This window comes from Olea europaea, chromosome 18 (genome assembly GCF_002742605.1).
Source record: "Olea europaea var. sylvestris chromosome 18, O_europaea_v1, whole genome shotgun sequence".
Lineage (NCBI taxonomy): Eukaryota > Viridiplantae > Streptophyta > Magnoliopsida > Lamiales > Oleaceae > Olea > Olea europaea.
Genome location: NC_036254.1, coordinates 14,429 through 31,475, shown reverse-complemented (window position 1 = coordinate 31,475; position 17,047 = coordinate 14,429). Strand labels below are relative to the sequence as shown.

Sequence of the window (17,047 nt, the reverse complement as noted above, 5' to 3'; positions counted from 1 at the left end):
TTATTCTAATTTTCTCTCTACAACTTGGTGCTTGTATACATACTCGTGGCTCACTTCATTTGTTCATCTCACGCCCAAATATATAAGTTTACTGACTTGATTGTTGGAGTGCTCGTGGGCCGCCTTTTCATCGTTGGAGAAAGTCAATTGCTTCTAATGATTTGTCCAATTATGCAGGAGCCTTATGTGTGGACTTGCATAGAGTCAAGATCTTTTTGACCATGTCATGGACCATAAATTGAGGTCAACAAGCATCGTTAAGTGTGTCGGGATTGTAGTTGGTGTCAACTGCATTGCTACCATTGAACTCACCAACTATTTCCAGTAAATTGTAACACATGACATACTGATTTTAATCCTTTTACGTAATAGTATGTCCCTTGTTAGTCCTTTCAACTGTCTCTATTTGTGAGTGAATGTGTCACCTTAGGAAGCTATAGGTTTTAAGATTTTTTGTTAGTTTAATTTAATACCGACGAGAAGTTTAGCATCATTCAGCAACTCTCCACCACGTATGGTGGCCACTCAGCATTTATTGTGATAGTTGGTGGATAAACTTTTTAGTCAATCTTTCTTTAACTCTTCTTGGTGCTCTCAATGCAACTTCATTCACCAATTCAAGGAATAGTTCAAAAAATGCTGGTCTCAACAACTATATCAGTCTCCGATGAGCATCTCCACTACACTTTTGCTTCAAGATATGCCCACACATCTCTCCCCATGTTCGTCTTTTAATCACACATAGGGTTTATTGGTTTTTGTTGGGTTTTTGATACCCTATAAATCTCCCGAGCTATGATGTTAATGTGGGTTAATTATTTTATAGGCATATGCCGACGAATGAAATAAGTCCAATAACTAAGTCCATAAGCTCCACCCAGCCCAGTTGTAATCCCTCTTGCATGGCTTGAATCTTGGCCTATTTAAGTCTCTTAGAGGTCCAACTTAAAGTCTAATCCTAAACTACATATAAGGCAATAACCCTAGCCATTTCTTATATGATTTGTGTGGCTTTTGTCTGAGAAAAGAAGAATCCCATCTACCTCTTGAAGTGTGTGAAAAAAGGCCCCTTAGAAGTGTCCAAAATATTTGTTTACTTTATGTAATTGATGGTTCCTTCTAGGGATGGCAACGGTTCGGTTCGGGGTTGGTTCGTCCAAAACCATCATCGAACCACCAATTTTTTGGTCATACCATAACCGCACCATAATCACGAAAGTCGATTCAGTTCGGTTTCGGTCCGTATCTCAGTTCGGGTCGTTAGTAACCAAGAAAATAAATTATTTTTAATTGGTCCATCCGTCGAATTAAAATGAAAACAAAAACATGATACTAAGTTAATGTAGCAAACAACATCCCAAATAAAAATGCAAAAAATATCCCAATTCTCAAACACAAAATCCAAATTTAACAAACAATATTCAATAACTCAAAAAGCTCCAACCTCAATTCATATTCAATCTTCATTCTTCTCCACAACTCTTACTGGCATCCGTCAAAACTCAAAGTTGATTCCTATATAGTATATAAGAAATGTAAGTAGAGTAATAAATCAATAATCCATAATGTTCTTAACTAAATATTTAAACAAAAAATGTACCTCTTCGTCAACATCCTCGTCATCAAACTTTGCACAAGCTCCGGAATATGATGAAGGAGCAGAATTTTCTACACACAAAAGAGGAAAAAATTAGCAATAAAAGAAAGTGCATAAATAACAAACATAAAACAATAAATCCTACCATGAATATCAGACCAAAGCCAATCTCGAGCACACATTAAAGCTTCTAAAGTCTTCGGGTGAAGCCTATTTCTATGTGGGCTCACAAATCTACCACTTGTACTAAATGCTGACTCGGATGCAACAGTAGATACTGGAATGGCTAATAAATCTCTTGTAACCTTCTTTAAAGGCGGATATTTTATTGAATTTGCTTTTCACCATGTCAATAGATCAAAACCGTCCACCCTAGGCAATACTGGCTCATCTAGAAAAACATCGAACTCTATTTTTACATGATCAACAGTAACAAAAAGACTAACAAATGTATCAAAACCAGCCATGCGAGAATGTTTTCCACTAGTAGTAGACGACTCTGATTGTGAAGATGATGGAAACAAAGATGTATTTTCTGTCGAACGATGTGGTCTCTTGTACTCTTTGAGCAACTTATGACCAAATGCTCTAACCTTTTCAGCCTCTTCTTGAGCTTCATCTCCAAAAATCAAAGGAAAATAGTATTCAACTAGTTTCATCTTGTATCTAGGATCCAATATAGTTGCAACAGCTAGAATTTCATGCATGCCACTCCAATATTTATCAAACTTTTCCTTCATGCTTGAACCCATCCATTTGACTTCATTGCAAGATGATGTGCTCCAATCACGGATTGCCAACTTTATGTCACAAATATTGGGAAAGTACAAATTGGCCGTAGGATATTTTGTTCCTGAAAATAATTCAGTCGCTTCATAAAATATCTCCAACTTATCACAAATCTCTGTAGCCAATTCCCAATCACTCTCACTCGGTACACTTCTGCAATGAGGCTCTCTTTGCCTTAGTCGAGGCAAAAGTTCTTTGTAAAGCAAAGCAGTATGAATCATTAGATACGTGGAGTTCCATCAAGTCTTGCAATCTAATACTAACTTTTTTCCACAAGGGATTTTCATTTGTCGTGCAACTGCCTCAAATGTTTCAACTCCTTTTGGTGTTGCTGACCAATATGAAACACTATCGCGAATTCTCTCAACACTCGGGCTAATGACATCCAAACCATCATTTACTATCAGGTTCAATATGTGTGCACAACACCGCAAGTGGAAAAATTCACCATTCAACAATAAAGAACCAAGAGAAAGCTTATCTAACATAATGTTAATCATAGCGTCATTCGTGGTGCAATTATCAACAGTCAATGTAGACAATTTCTGATCAATATTCCAATCAAATAGACAATCCATTAACACAGTAGACAGTGACTCAACAGTGTGGGGACAAGGGACATATATAAATCTGTATGGATATGAAAAAAAGTTTGTAAGATAACTTAAAATTTCAGAAAATACAATAGTAGCTTAAAGTCTATTTTATAAAACTATTGTACCTCAAAATTCGGCTCTGAAGCCTCCAAGAATCATCTATGTAATGTGCAGTGATAGCCATAAATCCCTTCTTTTGATTGGATGTCCACATATCAGTGGTGACTGCTATTCTACTATTGGTCCTCTCTAACAAGCCCATTACTTTTGTTCTCTCATAATCATAAATTTTCAAGATATCAGCCTTGATGGTATTACGAGAAACAACTTTAAATAATGGTTGAATTGTATTGCAAAACTTTCTAAACCCAGTATGCTCAACCATTGAAAGAGGATATTCGTGTAGGATGATCATATTTGCAAGTTCCGTCCTACCTTTCTCTTAATCAAAATTAAATGCTCCCATTGCAATCCTACCACCAGGTTCTTTAAATTGATTCAAAAACATCTGTTTGACATCCTTCTAACCTCGAAGAGGACATCTATTTAAATGAGCATATAAATGACTTGTCCCATTTTTCGACTCACTCCCTAACTGTTTGTTGCATTGTCTGCAAATTGCTTTGGACACATTATTAATTCTCTGTAGCTTAAAATGCTACCACACTGAAGAGGTCAATTTTCTTTTTCTATTTTCCTCGGTCATCTCCTCATCATCACCTAAATCTATATGAATAGGATTTTCATTTACCTCACTTGGACTTTGTGAAGTAACTGGTGTACTTGTTGATGTATCTGCAACTTGAATTGAAGCAGAAGCACTTCCAATTGAAGCGGGGGGAGTAGGAACGGAAGATTCTGACCCCTGGCAAGACATCTAATTTCAAAAAAAATAAAAATCAACAAACTCAAAAACTTAGGCATTCATTAATTTCATTAGGTGAAAAATTTACAAAAGTGGAATGCTAAACGATAGAGAAATAACTTACTCCAATTTACAATAAAACTTATCATTCAAGGAAATTTACAATAAAACTTACTCCAACTCAAACATAAATAACTAAAGTGGAATGCTAAATGATAGAGAAATAAAAAAGGATGTAGTTTATTTGTTGCACCCCACTTTAGGGATATGATGGAGTATAAATTATCATTAGTTGATTGCTAAGGAATTTTCAATTACCTCCTAATACATGGTCTCCTAACCTTTATAACCAATATGAATAATCTTAAAAACTTGTGTCCAAACAACTTCAAGGACGAGAAAGTAAGGCTTATTTCCAAAGTTGTGGCCAAAGAATATTTAGATAACCAAGAATCTGTAGTGATAGTAACTGTAAAACTAGTGAGTAGATTAGCAGAACTAAAAAAAAAAACAAATTGATGTCAATGCATTTAAACTCACTGGACAATGTACACTAGGAAGTTGAGGTTATTTGAAATGCTTGTGATTATAGCAGTAATTTATATTAACTACTTAGAAAACAAAGCCTGACTTCTTTCAATCATTTCATCAAACACTTTCTTTGCAAAATCCATTTTCCCCAATGTCCCATAATACTAATGCAGTGAATTAAATCCATACTTCAACATGGGCGTGCACTTCAGTTCCTTCAAATACAGAAAAACTCAAGCCACAACACCAACATTTCGCAAGAGTGTTTCACTATTTCTCTCGTGTGAAGCAACTTGCAATCAGCCAATCACATACAAGATGATTCAGTTACAACTCACTTGGCACAACATTCAGTCAGAACACAAATGAATGTGAAACAGAGAACAAGAAACGAAGCTTTTTAAATTTTGGTCTTGCAAAACAGCAAAAGCAGAAGAAGATGATTCAGTTACCTCAAATAGTGGTAGGACTGTAGGAGTAGTGAAGCTCGTGGCTGTGTGCATTTTTGTAGTAGGGTGAACCGGTGATGTCGTAAAGATAACTGTCTAGAGGCGATGAGGCATCAGGCGTGGATCTGTGGTTGCCGGCTGCACGAGTTCGTGGTCTGTGAGTGTGATTTCAGTGATTTGTGAAGTAAAGAGTAGGGTTTACGTCTCATGACTCATATACCCGATTCTACATCAGTTCGATTTTTTTCAGTTAACCACGATTTTCGATTTTGACAGTTCGAATTGCCATCCCTAGTTCCTTCATAACCTATCTTTTTGTTGTTTTCTCTAGCCTTTTTAGCCACAAATCATTATCGTTTCTTGTCCTACATAGGAAAGATTGAATAGCAATCAAGGAAAATTATATTGGTTGTAGATCGGAGCTGGTTGGATTGGTCGTTGGTAGAGAAAGGTACATTGGATTGAGCCTGAAAAATATCGAATTGAAGATCCTTGGAGAGAGCTTCTGTAAAATTTGGTATCATAGCTTCAAGGTGGTGATTTTGACTTGTGAAACATAGCAAAAATGTCCAGAAAATCAGTTGAAACAAGGCAGAAATCAAATCGAAAAATTGTCCGAAAAACTACCCAAAAATGAGATATGTTTCTACAATTTTCGGACAATCCAGAAGAAGTTTTTGAAAACAAAGACCACTGGTGTGACGTGCAGGTGGAGGCGGTCCCAGAGGTTTGGCATGTGAGACTGACGACGGCGCGTGAAGCCCATGCACAAAGAAGGTAGCGGCACGTAAGGACGCGTGCGGTCATTTCTGGAAGAGGTCTTTTCAGGCAGTTTGTTCTCACATTATTTCTGACATTTTGGTGTTTTAAGTTTTTTGTTTCAAATTGTATAGTAGAGTCTAGACACAATTGTTCTTTGCACGTTCGAGAAACGGTCGTGGTTCGTTGGTTGCTTAGCAGTAGTCCTAAAGTTATAAATTTGCGTGTCTCATAATTTATGAACTCAGATTGGTCCACTCTAGTATATTAGCTTATCTCAATTTAAATTTCAGCATTAGAGTGTCATCGTGTGGGGTGACATTTGGTTTGTGGTTATCATGAAGGGGTAACATTACTTGTGCTAGAAATTTAGAAGTTATTTGCCATATTTGAAGTGTTGGATTTAATTGCAAGTTAATAACTGCTTCTGTGTTTAATTTACTGCATTGCGCGAGAATTTGAACTTTTGTTTACATACCTTCGTGTTGTATTGATTATCCTGTTAGAACACCTAGACTTGACCCGTTCGAACATTCCCTTGATCTAAGATCTTGAATCTTACGAAACCTTGGATATCTAGAACGGTGTATATTGTGGTCTTAGGATTACTTTGTGTGACCTATCTGTGTATTTAGTTGTTCTATTTTATTAAAAATGTCTTCACACTTTGAAGTTGGAATTTTTAATGAGAAAGGGGATTTTTCAATTGACAACAAAAGATGAATGATATTTTGGTCCAACAAAAAGTTTCAAAAATCATAGATGACAAATTTTCTGAAAACTTAATAGAAGCACAAAAAGAAGAGTATGATGAACTTACGTACACTTCAATTATCTTACATTTATCTGATATTATTTTGAGAAAAGTTGAAAAACTTAATTCTACAAAAGAACTTTGGGAAAAGTTGGAGAACTTATATTTGCTTAAATCCACTTCTAATAAGTTGTACTTGCTTGAAAGATTTTTTAGCTTTAAAATGGATCCTTCAGAGGATCTTGACGTTGTCTTTAACAAGTTAGTTCAAGACATCTTTAATTGTGATGAAAAGGTCTCTGAAACATATAAGGCTATTATCCTGCTTAATTCCATGCTTGATTCATATAGAGAAGTTAGGATTGCAATTAAGTATGATAGGGACACCTTAATACCCGAAATTGTCATAGACTCACTTAGGAGTTAGGATATGGAAATTAAGATTGAAAAAGAGGATAAAAAGAGTGGTGAGTTACATATGATGAGAAGTAGGATGAAGTTTAAGCAAATGAATTTGGGTAGAACTCAAGACGATAGTGATTCGAATAACGACTCAAGTGATGAGGGTAGTAAGAAGAAGGGCAAGAGACTAGACAATGTCTTGTGAATCTTTTGGTGAGGTGGAGTACAGATGCCTAGGGGTACATTGTGGTTTGTACCAGGGATGTGGAGTGCAACATTTGGACTACGAGTGGAGAGGTGATTAAATGTCTTGAATTATTTATCTGTAAAGAGATACTGATCAGATAAAGTGTGAGAGAGACGCTTCTATTACTTCTGTTAGGTGGAGATCCATAATCCATATAGGTTGGAAGAAGTGATGTGGAGATAGAAGATTATCCCGTGGACTTAGGATTTATTGTGACTTGCAAGTTAAACATGAGTTGGGTAATCAGTCTAGTGAGCATTGTTAGCAATGAGAGGAGATATGTGTTCTCGAAATGGAAGCATCATAGAATGGGATAGGATAAGTGTGGTAAGATCTTTTCGTGGGTCATTTATTCATTTGTTGCATATGTGGTTGACCGTGTATTTGAATAACTTGATATTAATCTGTAGTTCTATGTAAACGGGTTTATGAAAAGATTTATGTGTATTATACTATAATATATTGTCATCGCATGTGTATTTACTCTTGATTATTTACTTTGAATATTTGTTTCTGCTTGGGTATTCTTGACCTTAGCCCCAATGAGTACATGGAGCAGGTATGATATGTATTTCAGGTTGGAAACACAAGGTAAGGTTTGTGATCCAATTTTATTGGCTATCTTGATTATGCAAGTGCTAACTGTGTGTTTTGATTGCTTGCAGATTTATTGGGTATTAAGGTAGAGATTTGTTAAATTTTTGATACCCAATAAATCTTGGGTTATGATGTTTGTGTGTTAATTATTCATAGGTAGGGATGTCAAAAAGGCTCAACGGCTCAGGTGGCCCGCGGCTCGGCTCATGGCTCGGAGCAATCGAGTCTAAGCTCAGGCCGAGCCCCACTTTGGGGACACGGGCCGGCCTACGAGCCAACTTGCGAGCTTTTAATTAAAAAAAATTGAAAAAAGAGGCAGACCATTTTAACCGAGTCGAGCTCGAACTGAAAGTTTTAAGCTCGGTCTTGGCTCGTTGACATCCTTATTCATAGGCATAGGCCATAGGCCGATAAATGAAATAAGTCCAACAACCAAGTCCATGAGCTCCAACTAGCCCAAGTGTATTCCCTCTTGGATGACTTGAATCTTGGCTTGTTTAAATCCCTTAGAGGTCCAATTTAAATTCTAACCCTAGCCTACATATAAGACAATAACCCTATATGATTTGTGTGGTTTTTGTGTGAGAAAAGGAGAATCCTGGCTGCCTCTTGAAGTTTGTGAAAAAGGCCTATAGAAGTGTCCAAAACGCGCGTTTACTTTGTATAATTGATGGTTCCTTCATAGCCTACCTTTGTTGTGTTTTTTCCCAGCCTTTGTGGCTACAAATCATTACCGTTTCTTGTCCTGCATGGATAAGATTGAATAGCAACCAAGGTGAATTATATTGGTTGTGGATTGGAGTTGGTTGGATTGATTATTGGTAGAGAAACGTATGTTGGACTGAGTCCGAAAAATACGGAATTGAAGATCCTTGGAGAAAGCTTCCACAACAGTTTTGTGTTTGCATATGAATTTGAATTTATGGTTTTAGTTTCAAGTCTTCAAGATTCCAGAGGGGTCGATGCCGAAGGAAGCGGTGTATCAGATAGTGAATGATGAGTTATGCTGGATGGGAACCCACGCCTCACCTTAGCTTCTTTTGTCACAACATGGATAGAGCTCAATTGCGAGAAGCTTATCATGGATTCCATTAATAAGAACTATGTTGACATGGATGAATACCCAATCACTACTGAACTATATGTCAGGGACATTTTTTTAATCTGATTGAAATTAGAAGAGCATCAACAAAGTAACAGTTGAATAGTATGCTGATTAGCAGAATTCACGTATATGTAGTTAAACAACTGATATATCAGCTCACAAACCATCTGAAATTTGGTTACAATTTGGCCTAAAACAAATTGATCTCGATCTCAAAAATAAAACAGATCTCCTTGAAAGAGATGGCAAAAATGTAGAAATGAATAAAATCTTGAAATATATATTGGGAAAATATCATGGAATGGGGCAATTGGAATGATAAGAACCTTTCTAGTTTCAAATTGAAGAATGAAGACGATCCCTGATAGTTGAGTGCAAACATAGGATTTTTTTTATATAGCAGATTTTGACTATGGGATGAAGTTTTGTCGCGGAACCTGGCTATTTAGGTAGCTAATTATGAAGAAACTTTTCCTCGATTTAAATTACTAGTTTGATTATTGGTTTTTGCAAAATTGCTGTGTAAACATGATAGCCCATCTTTTTCATGCCCTTGTTGGTGATGATGAAACGGCGATTGGTGTTGATATAGTGGGTTCATCTGAAGCAATAATGCTTGCAGGTCTCACTTTAAAAAGGAAGTGGCAAGCGAGGAGAAAGGCACATGGCAAACCTTACGATAAGCCTAACATTGTCACTGGAGCTAATGTGCAGATTGTTTGACAAGATTTGTTGTTTTTAATCCATTGACCATATGATTATCTTCGTATGACAGTGCCATTTGGTTTTACTAGATAGGCATCAACAGTTTTAACAGATTTTTATCACTTGATGTCATACAGTAAAAGAACCTCGGGTGCAAATTTAATATCTTTTGATGCTAAAGACATAATAAAAAATTCAATTTGCGATCATTTTAAGTAATTCATAAATTGAGCTTGATCTTTTTTTCTTGAATTTTATCTTAGAATTTCACATGCCACCATCCTGAATTGGTCGAAGACAACCTAATATTAAAATATGTCTGTATTCTTTGACAACCTTTAAGTTCATTTATGTTGAGGAAGAGCTATTTACTTGGCTCACCTAGCATTACTTTAAATTTATGTTTACTCCTCAATCTCAGTAGAAAATTAAACTGTTGCTTGTTCATGAGCTTAGCACCTGAATATCATGAATTATTTTGGCAAGAAGGTATACGTCACCCTTTTGAGCTTATGATTTGGTAGAGATACAAAGGACTGGTTGTTTGAGCAACTTTCATAGTATTCTGACGCAGTTATTTCTTAGGTTTGCTGGGAGAAATATGCAAGGTACTTTGAGGTGGAACTGAAAAAGGTAAAACTGAAGAAAGGATATTACATTATGGATCCAGTTGAAGCAGTGGATATGGTAGATGAGAACATAATATGTGTTGCTGCAATTCTAGGTTCTACTTTGACCGGGGAGTTTGTGGATGTGAAGCTCCTCAATGAACTTTTAGCAGAGAAGAACAATGAAACGGGGCGGGACACTCCAATCCATGTTGATGCTGCTGGTGGCGGTTTTATTGCTCCATTTTTTTCCTAGAGCTTGAATAGGATTTTCGTTTGGCGTTGGTGAAGAGAATCAATGTCAGTGGCCATAAGTATGGCCTTGTTTACGTAGTTGTGTTGGGTGGGTAATATGGCGGAACAAGGATGACTTGTCAGAGGAGCTTGTCTTTCACATCAACTACCTTGGATCTGATCAACCTACATTCACACTAAACTTCTTGAAAGGTGGCTTTTAAGTTTTAACTATGTTCAAGTTTTTGTGAGGTCATATGTTTGGAAAAAAGTAGCTGTCCTTCACCCCATTGCACTCTTGTTTACTAGCATAACTGGGTTTCATTTTTCAAATTTCCAAGAGATTGTCAATTGGTTGTAGATTTTAAGATGTTCTTTGAACAAACTAACTGTTAGTTTTGTTGCCTAAACATAAAAAAAGTCATATTACATAATTTGTAGTGGATTTTGAGAACTTTTGAATATTATGGCATCTCTACCTGTTTTCTGCATATATGTGTAAAGAAGTGTGCTTAGAGTTTTTGAAATTCAATATTTATGCTTCATGTGCTTTAACTGTAAAGAAAATGATCTATCTCAGTGGAAGTTTATGGTGTAGATTATTGAGAATTCAAAATACAGCAAGAGGTTGGAAAGAAATTGCTAGCGATTGAAACTTTAAAATCTCAACGGATTGAGTTTTATGAAAAATAGTAATTTAGGTCGCAGTACTAAATGGATTCAATATATAATAGTGTTTGAAGGCATAAAAGGTTCACTCGGTGAAACAACTATGAAATTGCTAGGTGTTTGGTTTTCCTTCTTTTATCCTCTTTAGAAAAGATGAAGCAAAGTCTACAACCAGCCTTTTTTTTTCGCAAAGTTAGCACATTTCTAAAAGCTTCTAGAAATAAGTGTTTTTCTAACATTGCATAACTGTGGATTATAATATATGCTGTGATCTTCCAAATTCTTATATGCAAGATACATTTAAGAGGAACTTACAAAATCAGAATTTTCACTTTCCTACTGCCAGTTGAAAACAATTAGTTGTCAATTGTAAGCCATGATTCATATGGCACTGGTGCAAAGGAATAAACAATAAGAGGAATTTGTTCCAGCTTTAGGCTTAGCAAATGCACTAACTATTTTAAAGATTTTATTGGTTAAATTACTTATTCATGAAAAAATTGGAGTTAGTTCAACATAGATTGATAAGTGTGTTTTTGCACACTTATTTAGGTCACAAACATGACTTAATAACGAGCAAAATGATTGAATTGTGACTTAATCTTATTACATTTGTGAATTATAGGGAACACTGATGAACATGGTGAAATTCAGGAGAAAAGACGCGAAAAAAGGACTAAAATGACGCAAAGTGAAAGTTTAGGAATCAATGTGTAATTATCCAAAAGTTGACCCAATAAAAAAAATCGAGAAATTGATTAAGCCAAATGCCAATTGATGATATCTTGGAATGATGGAATGGAAAGAATGAAGAAAAGATGCCAAGAAGTTAAGGATTAAAGTAGAAGGAGCAAAATGAACATCTTCTATAGTTGGTAGCACTATGCGACCCGAACATCTTCCATAGTTGGTAGCACTATGCGGTCGCATAATGCTACCCTCTATGCAGTCACATAGAGGCAAACCGAAACTCAATTGCCACAAAATTTTTACTCTATGCGATGCTGTCGCATAGAGCATTTCTAGGGCAAAACCGCAATTTCCTTTTTCCACCGAAACTCTTATGGAAACAATATTCTTAGGGTCCTATATAAACAAAAACTTGACCAGAACGATAAGGACGCCGTTTTTACAAGTTTTTGAGAGATTTTGAAGGAGAAACGATGAGAGAACAAGAGGAAAATATCACGTCAAGTGAAGATTCGATTGAAACTTGATTCGGGTGATGACGTTTCTTCAACTATTTTTGTGTTTTCTTCTTTTTAGCATGTTAGGCTAGATTTTTCATTGCTAGGAGATCGATGAACCTTGTAATACTACGTTTGATTTTTGATTTGGATATTTGACATATTTAAATGCATGTTCCGGAATTGAATAATTTATTACGTTTTTATTTCCATATGATTATTATGCACGTAATTATATGATTGTGGTGGCCTGTTTTATGCATTCAAAAGAAGGAAAATAGGTTTGACATAGTATAAATCATCATAGGGTCCTATAGGGAATAGAAATATACCTCTATGTCTTGTGTGAATTATTGGATATTCATGAATATTTAATGCATTTCGGTATATTAGTATTCGTCATAGAGATATAGTTGAATCACATATTGGGATAGGCTTGGCATTGCTCGAAAGAGATTGCTAAGTTAAAATAGGAATATTGATTCATCTTTTGTGGAACTGTGTGTCAAATTTGCACGATTAAAAATTGAACGGGTATTGCTTGGAGATTCGTGATCCTAGTGCGTTAGTACATTCATTAATTCCATAAAATTCTAGTAGATTGTATCCACGTCATTTGCATTTAATATATTTCTTTCATTCATAATCGCATCATAGTTTTCATCTTCTTTAGCTAAATCACAACACATCAATCTTACTTTCGTGTTTCGGTTAAGGTCATAGTAGGTTGATTTGAACTAATTCAATCATTATGGGATCGATACTTGGACTCATAGTCCATTTTACTAGTTGTTAATGAACCGTACACTTGCGGTGGGTTTTGAATCGAAACAAATAATTTCGTGAACATATTTTTAGCGCCGTTGCCGGGGATTGAAATTTAGTTCTAATTTTATCTTTTGTGACACTAATTCGAACTTATCTAGATTAGTAGTAGTTAGCTTACTAGGTTTAGTTTATTATTTACTTTAATTTATTTTTGTGTTCATTTTGCTATCTCAAGGCTTCTATGCAAGGAGCACCCAATCGAGACTTGGTTCCCGTAGATCCAGAGATCGAACGCACATTTCGTCACATGCAAAGAGAGCCAAGAGCGACACAACTGATGGCTAACGAACAAAATTGACCGGTAATTCAACTCAACGAAGGCAGGGGGTTGAAGATGACGGGAATACAGTACTTGGGGATTTCATGTCACCGTTGGTGGTCCAAAGTCAATCTAGCATTGTGTATTCTCCATTTGGGCAGCCGAACTTCCAGCTGAAAACAAATGTGATTCAACTATTTCAGAATGGGCATCAATACCACGGGATGGCTAGTGAAAATCCACACACACACATATCCCGATTTCTGGACATGTGCCAATACTTTAGGTACCAAGGTATCTTAGACGATGGCATAAGACTGCGTTTGTTTCCACACACTTTGCGGGATAAAGCACTTGAATGGTTGGATTCACTTCCCGTCGCAAGCATCATCACTTGGAACGAGCTAGCCCATAAATTCTGCACCAAGTTCTTCTCGCCAGCTAAGGTAGCCAAAATGCAGCATGACATCTCTATATTCAACCAAGGCGAGTCCGAATCATTTGAAGAAGCATGGAATCGTTTCAAAAATATGTTAAGGAAGTGCCCTCAACATGGCTTTGATAAGAAGACACAGCTTCAATTTTTCTACACTGGACTACTTCCATCCTTTAAGAGCATGGTGGACTCATCATCCGACAGGTCTATCTCCACAAGAACAATTGACGGAGCATGGGAGCTATTTGAGAGAATGGCTACAACTTCAGCCATGTGGTCTACAGATCGAGTGGTTCAGAAGAGAACGTCAGGGGTTTATGAAGTAGGTACTTACTCAGCATTGTCCGTAAAGATAGACTCCTTGTTCCATAAGGTTGAGAGTATTTCATAGACCGCCACTGCAAAACAAGTCAAGAAGCCAAGCTGTGAAGAATGTGGGGCAGATCACAATACTGTCAATTGTCCAATTCTCACATAGGGGGTCGAACATGCAGATTTTGTGCAATGGGGTCAACGCCAACAGAACAACCCACATTCGAAAACTTTCAATCAGGGTTGGAGAAAACACCCAAACTTCTCGTGGAGTAATCAAAATCAAAACAGACAACAAGGTCAATTTTAGCAGCAGGATAAAAAGTCACCATTGGAAGAGATGTTTGAGAAGTTCATGGCAACGACTAATCAGTATATGGAAGCCAACAACCAGTTTATGCGAAAGACATGCAACTCTTTAAGACCAAAGTGCAGCAATAAAAAATTTGGAGCCACAAATGTGACAGATGACAATCTCCATGATAGGTAGAGCACCAGAAAACCTACCCAGCAACACTGAAATCAACCCTAAGGAGCACGCAAAGGCTATAACAACCAGAAGTGGAGTACAACTACTGGAGATACATGTAAAAAGACCGGTTGCTAGCAAGGAATCAGCACCAACCTCAGATGACGAGATTGTGGAACAGACTGAATGAACAACAGGTGATGTTGTCAAGAAGAATTCCAATACATCACGGGGTACAGCTACCAATTCTATCAACCCTCATGAACCTCCTCTTCCATTTCCGCAGAGGTTGAAAAAGCACAAATTGGATCAGTAATATAGTAAATTTCTTAAAGTCTTCAAGAAATTACACATCAACATCCCATTTGTTGAGGCACTTGTTCAGATGCCGAGTTATGCAAAATTCCTAAAGGGCATCCTCTCTAACAAGCGAAAGATAGAAGAAAATGAAACAGTGATGCTAACTGAGGAATGCAGTGCCAGAATTCAAAAAAAAGCTGCCTCCAAAACTAAAGGATTCAAGGAGTTTTACTGTACCTTGCACTATTGAAAATTGTCATTTTGATAAAGCTTTGTGTGATTTAGGTGTAAGTATTAATTTGATGCCTCTCTCTATTTTCAAGAAACTTAGCTTGGAAGAAGCTAAAACCACAAACAGTCACCTTACAGTTAGCAGATTGATCCCTTACACATCCAAGAGGGATCATTGAAGATGTGTTGGTAAAAGTAGAAAAATTCATATTTCCAACCGATTTTCTTATCTTAGATATGAAAGAAGATAAGGATGTTCCACTCATATTGGGGTGACCCTTCTTAGCTACTGGAAGAGCTATTGTCGATGTTCAGAAAGGGCAGCTTATATTGAGACTTGGTGAAGAGCAAATCTCTTTCAACGTGTTCAAGGTAATGAAATTTCCTACTGAGTCAAACAGCTGTTTCCAGATCGATGTAATTGACAGAATAATTCAAAATACATTTCGGCTACATCATCCTTCCGATGCATACGAGGCATGCATTGCACATTCTCAATCCACTCACACTGATTCAAGTGAGATTGAAACATGTGCACAGTTTTTGGAAACAAATCCACCATACTTGCACTAGCGTCACTTCGAAGAACTGGGAACTAGGACCACAAAGTCAGTGCTATCTATTCAGCAACCTCCCAAGTTGGAACTCAAACAATTGCCACCACACCTTCGATATGCTTACCTAGGGAAATCTTCTACACTTCCGGTTATTATTTCAAATACTGTCAGTGAAGTGGAGGAAGAGAAACTACTTTAGGTGCTAAGGGAGAATAAAACAGCCATTAGATGGTCAATTACTAATATCAAAGGGATCAACCCGTCGCTATGCATGCAAAAAATACTCATGGAGGAAAAATTCAAGCCAAGCATTGATGGTTAGCGAAGATTGAATCCATACATGAAGGAAGTGGTTAGGGCTGAGGTATTGAAGTTGCTTGACGCAGACATCATCTACCCAATATCAGATAGTGCATGGATCAGTGCAGTATAGGTTGTTCCCAAGAAAGGGGGTATCACATTGGTGGAAATGAGAAAAATGAGTTGATTCCTACAAGAATAGTGACTGGATGAAGAGTTTGCATCGATTACCGCAAACTAAACGCTGTTACTCGAAAGGATCACTTTCCACTACCGTTTATTGATCGAATGTTTAAGAGACTAACAGGACACTAGCATTACTATTTTCTGGATGGGTACTCCGGGTATAATCAGATTCCAATAGCCCCTGACGATCAGGAGAAAACAACTTTCACCTGCCCCTACGGTACATTTGCATATCGTAGGATGCCTTTTGGCTTGTGCAACACTCTCGTCACTTTTCAGCGCTGCATGATGGCTATCTATTCGGATATGATTGAGAAATTCATTGAGGTATTCATGGACGACTTCTCAGTGTTTGGGTCTTCGTTTGATGAGTGTTTGGAGCATCTGAGTCTTGTATTACAGCAGTGTACGGAGACCAACTTGATATTGAATTGGGAGAAATGTCACTTTATGGTACAGGAAGGCATCGTGTTAGGACACAAAATCTCAGCAAAGGGTATCAAGGTGGACAGAGCAAAGATATTTTATGCTAGATATTTTTAGGATATTTATGTGTCTAATAATATCTTTTTTTTATATTATATTTTATACATATTCCATATATATACTAATATAACTTGGTAGGTAAAAAAAATTCCCCAACTCTTTCACTTTTCTCTCTATCTCTCTTGGTCTCTCTCTCTCTTTTTCTTGATTTTTCTTCTTTTAGTTTTATTTTCTTTTGTTAATTTTAGTTTTATTTTGGGAATCAAGTGGATATAGCAAGGAGATCATTAAGGAAAGCTTGAAGAATACATTGAAGGAATTACAATTCGTATTTAAAAGAGTTTTATCTCAACTTTTGTATTCCTTTCATTTAGTTCTTCATTTCGTAATGATATGTTTATGAGAATCTCTTTGTTATTTTGTTAGAATGATGAACTAAATAAGTTTATGTTGGAATTTATGTATTAGCTTAACCTATTTTCATTAATATCGTGTTATATGTTGTTAGATATGCATTTGTTATCAAAATATTGGTGTATTAATTATCATGTTTAAGATTACTACATTTATTTGACGTCAATAGATGTTG

At 36.5% G+C, this 17,047-nt stretch overlaps 1 long non-coding RNA gene and 1 pseudogene across 1 annotated transcript; one reads left to right on the top strand and one right to left on the bottom strand.

Annotated features, from left to right (window-relative positions):
- Positions 1-636: 636 nt before the first annotated feature.
- Positions 637-17,047, top strand: part of LOC111367026 — a 24,972-nt pseudogene continuing 8,561 nt past the window's right edge.
- LOC111367027 lies at positions 1,401-1,892 on the bottom strand. Its single transcript, XR_002697702.1, has 3 exons — positions 1,743-1,892; positions 1,601-1,668; positions 1,401-1,515 (listed from the first exon to the last, which is right to left on the bottom strand). It is a non-coding gene; the product is annotated as an uncharacterized LOC111367027 (long non-coding RNA).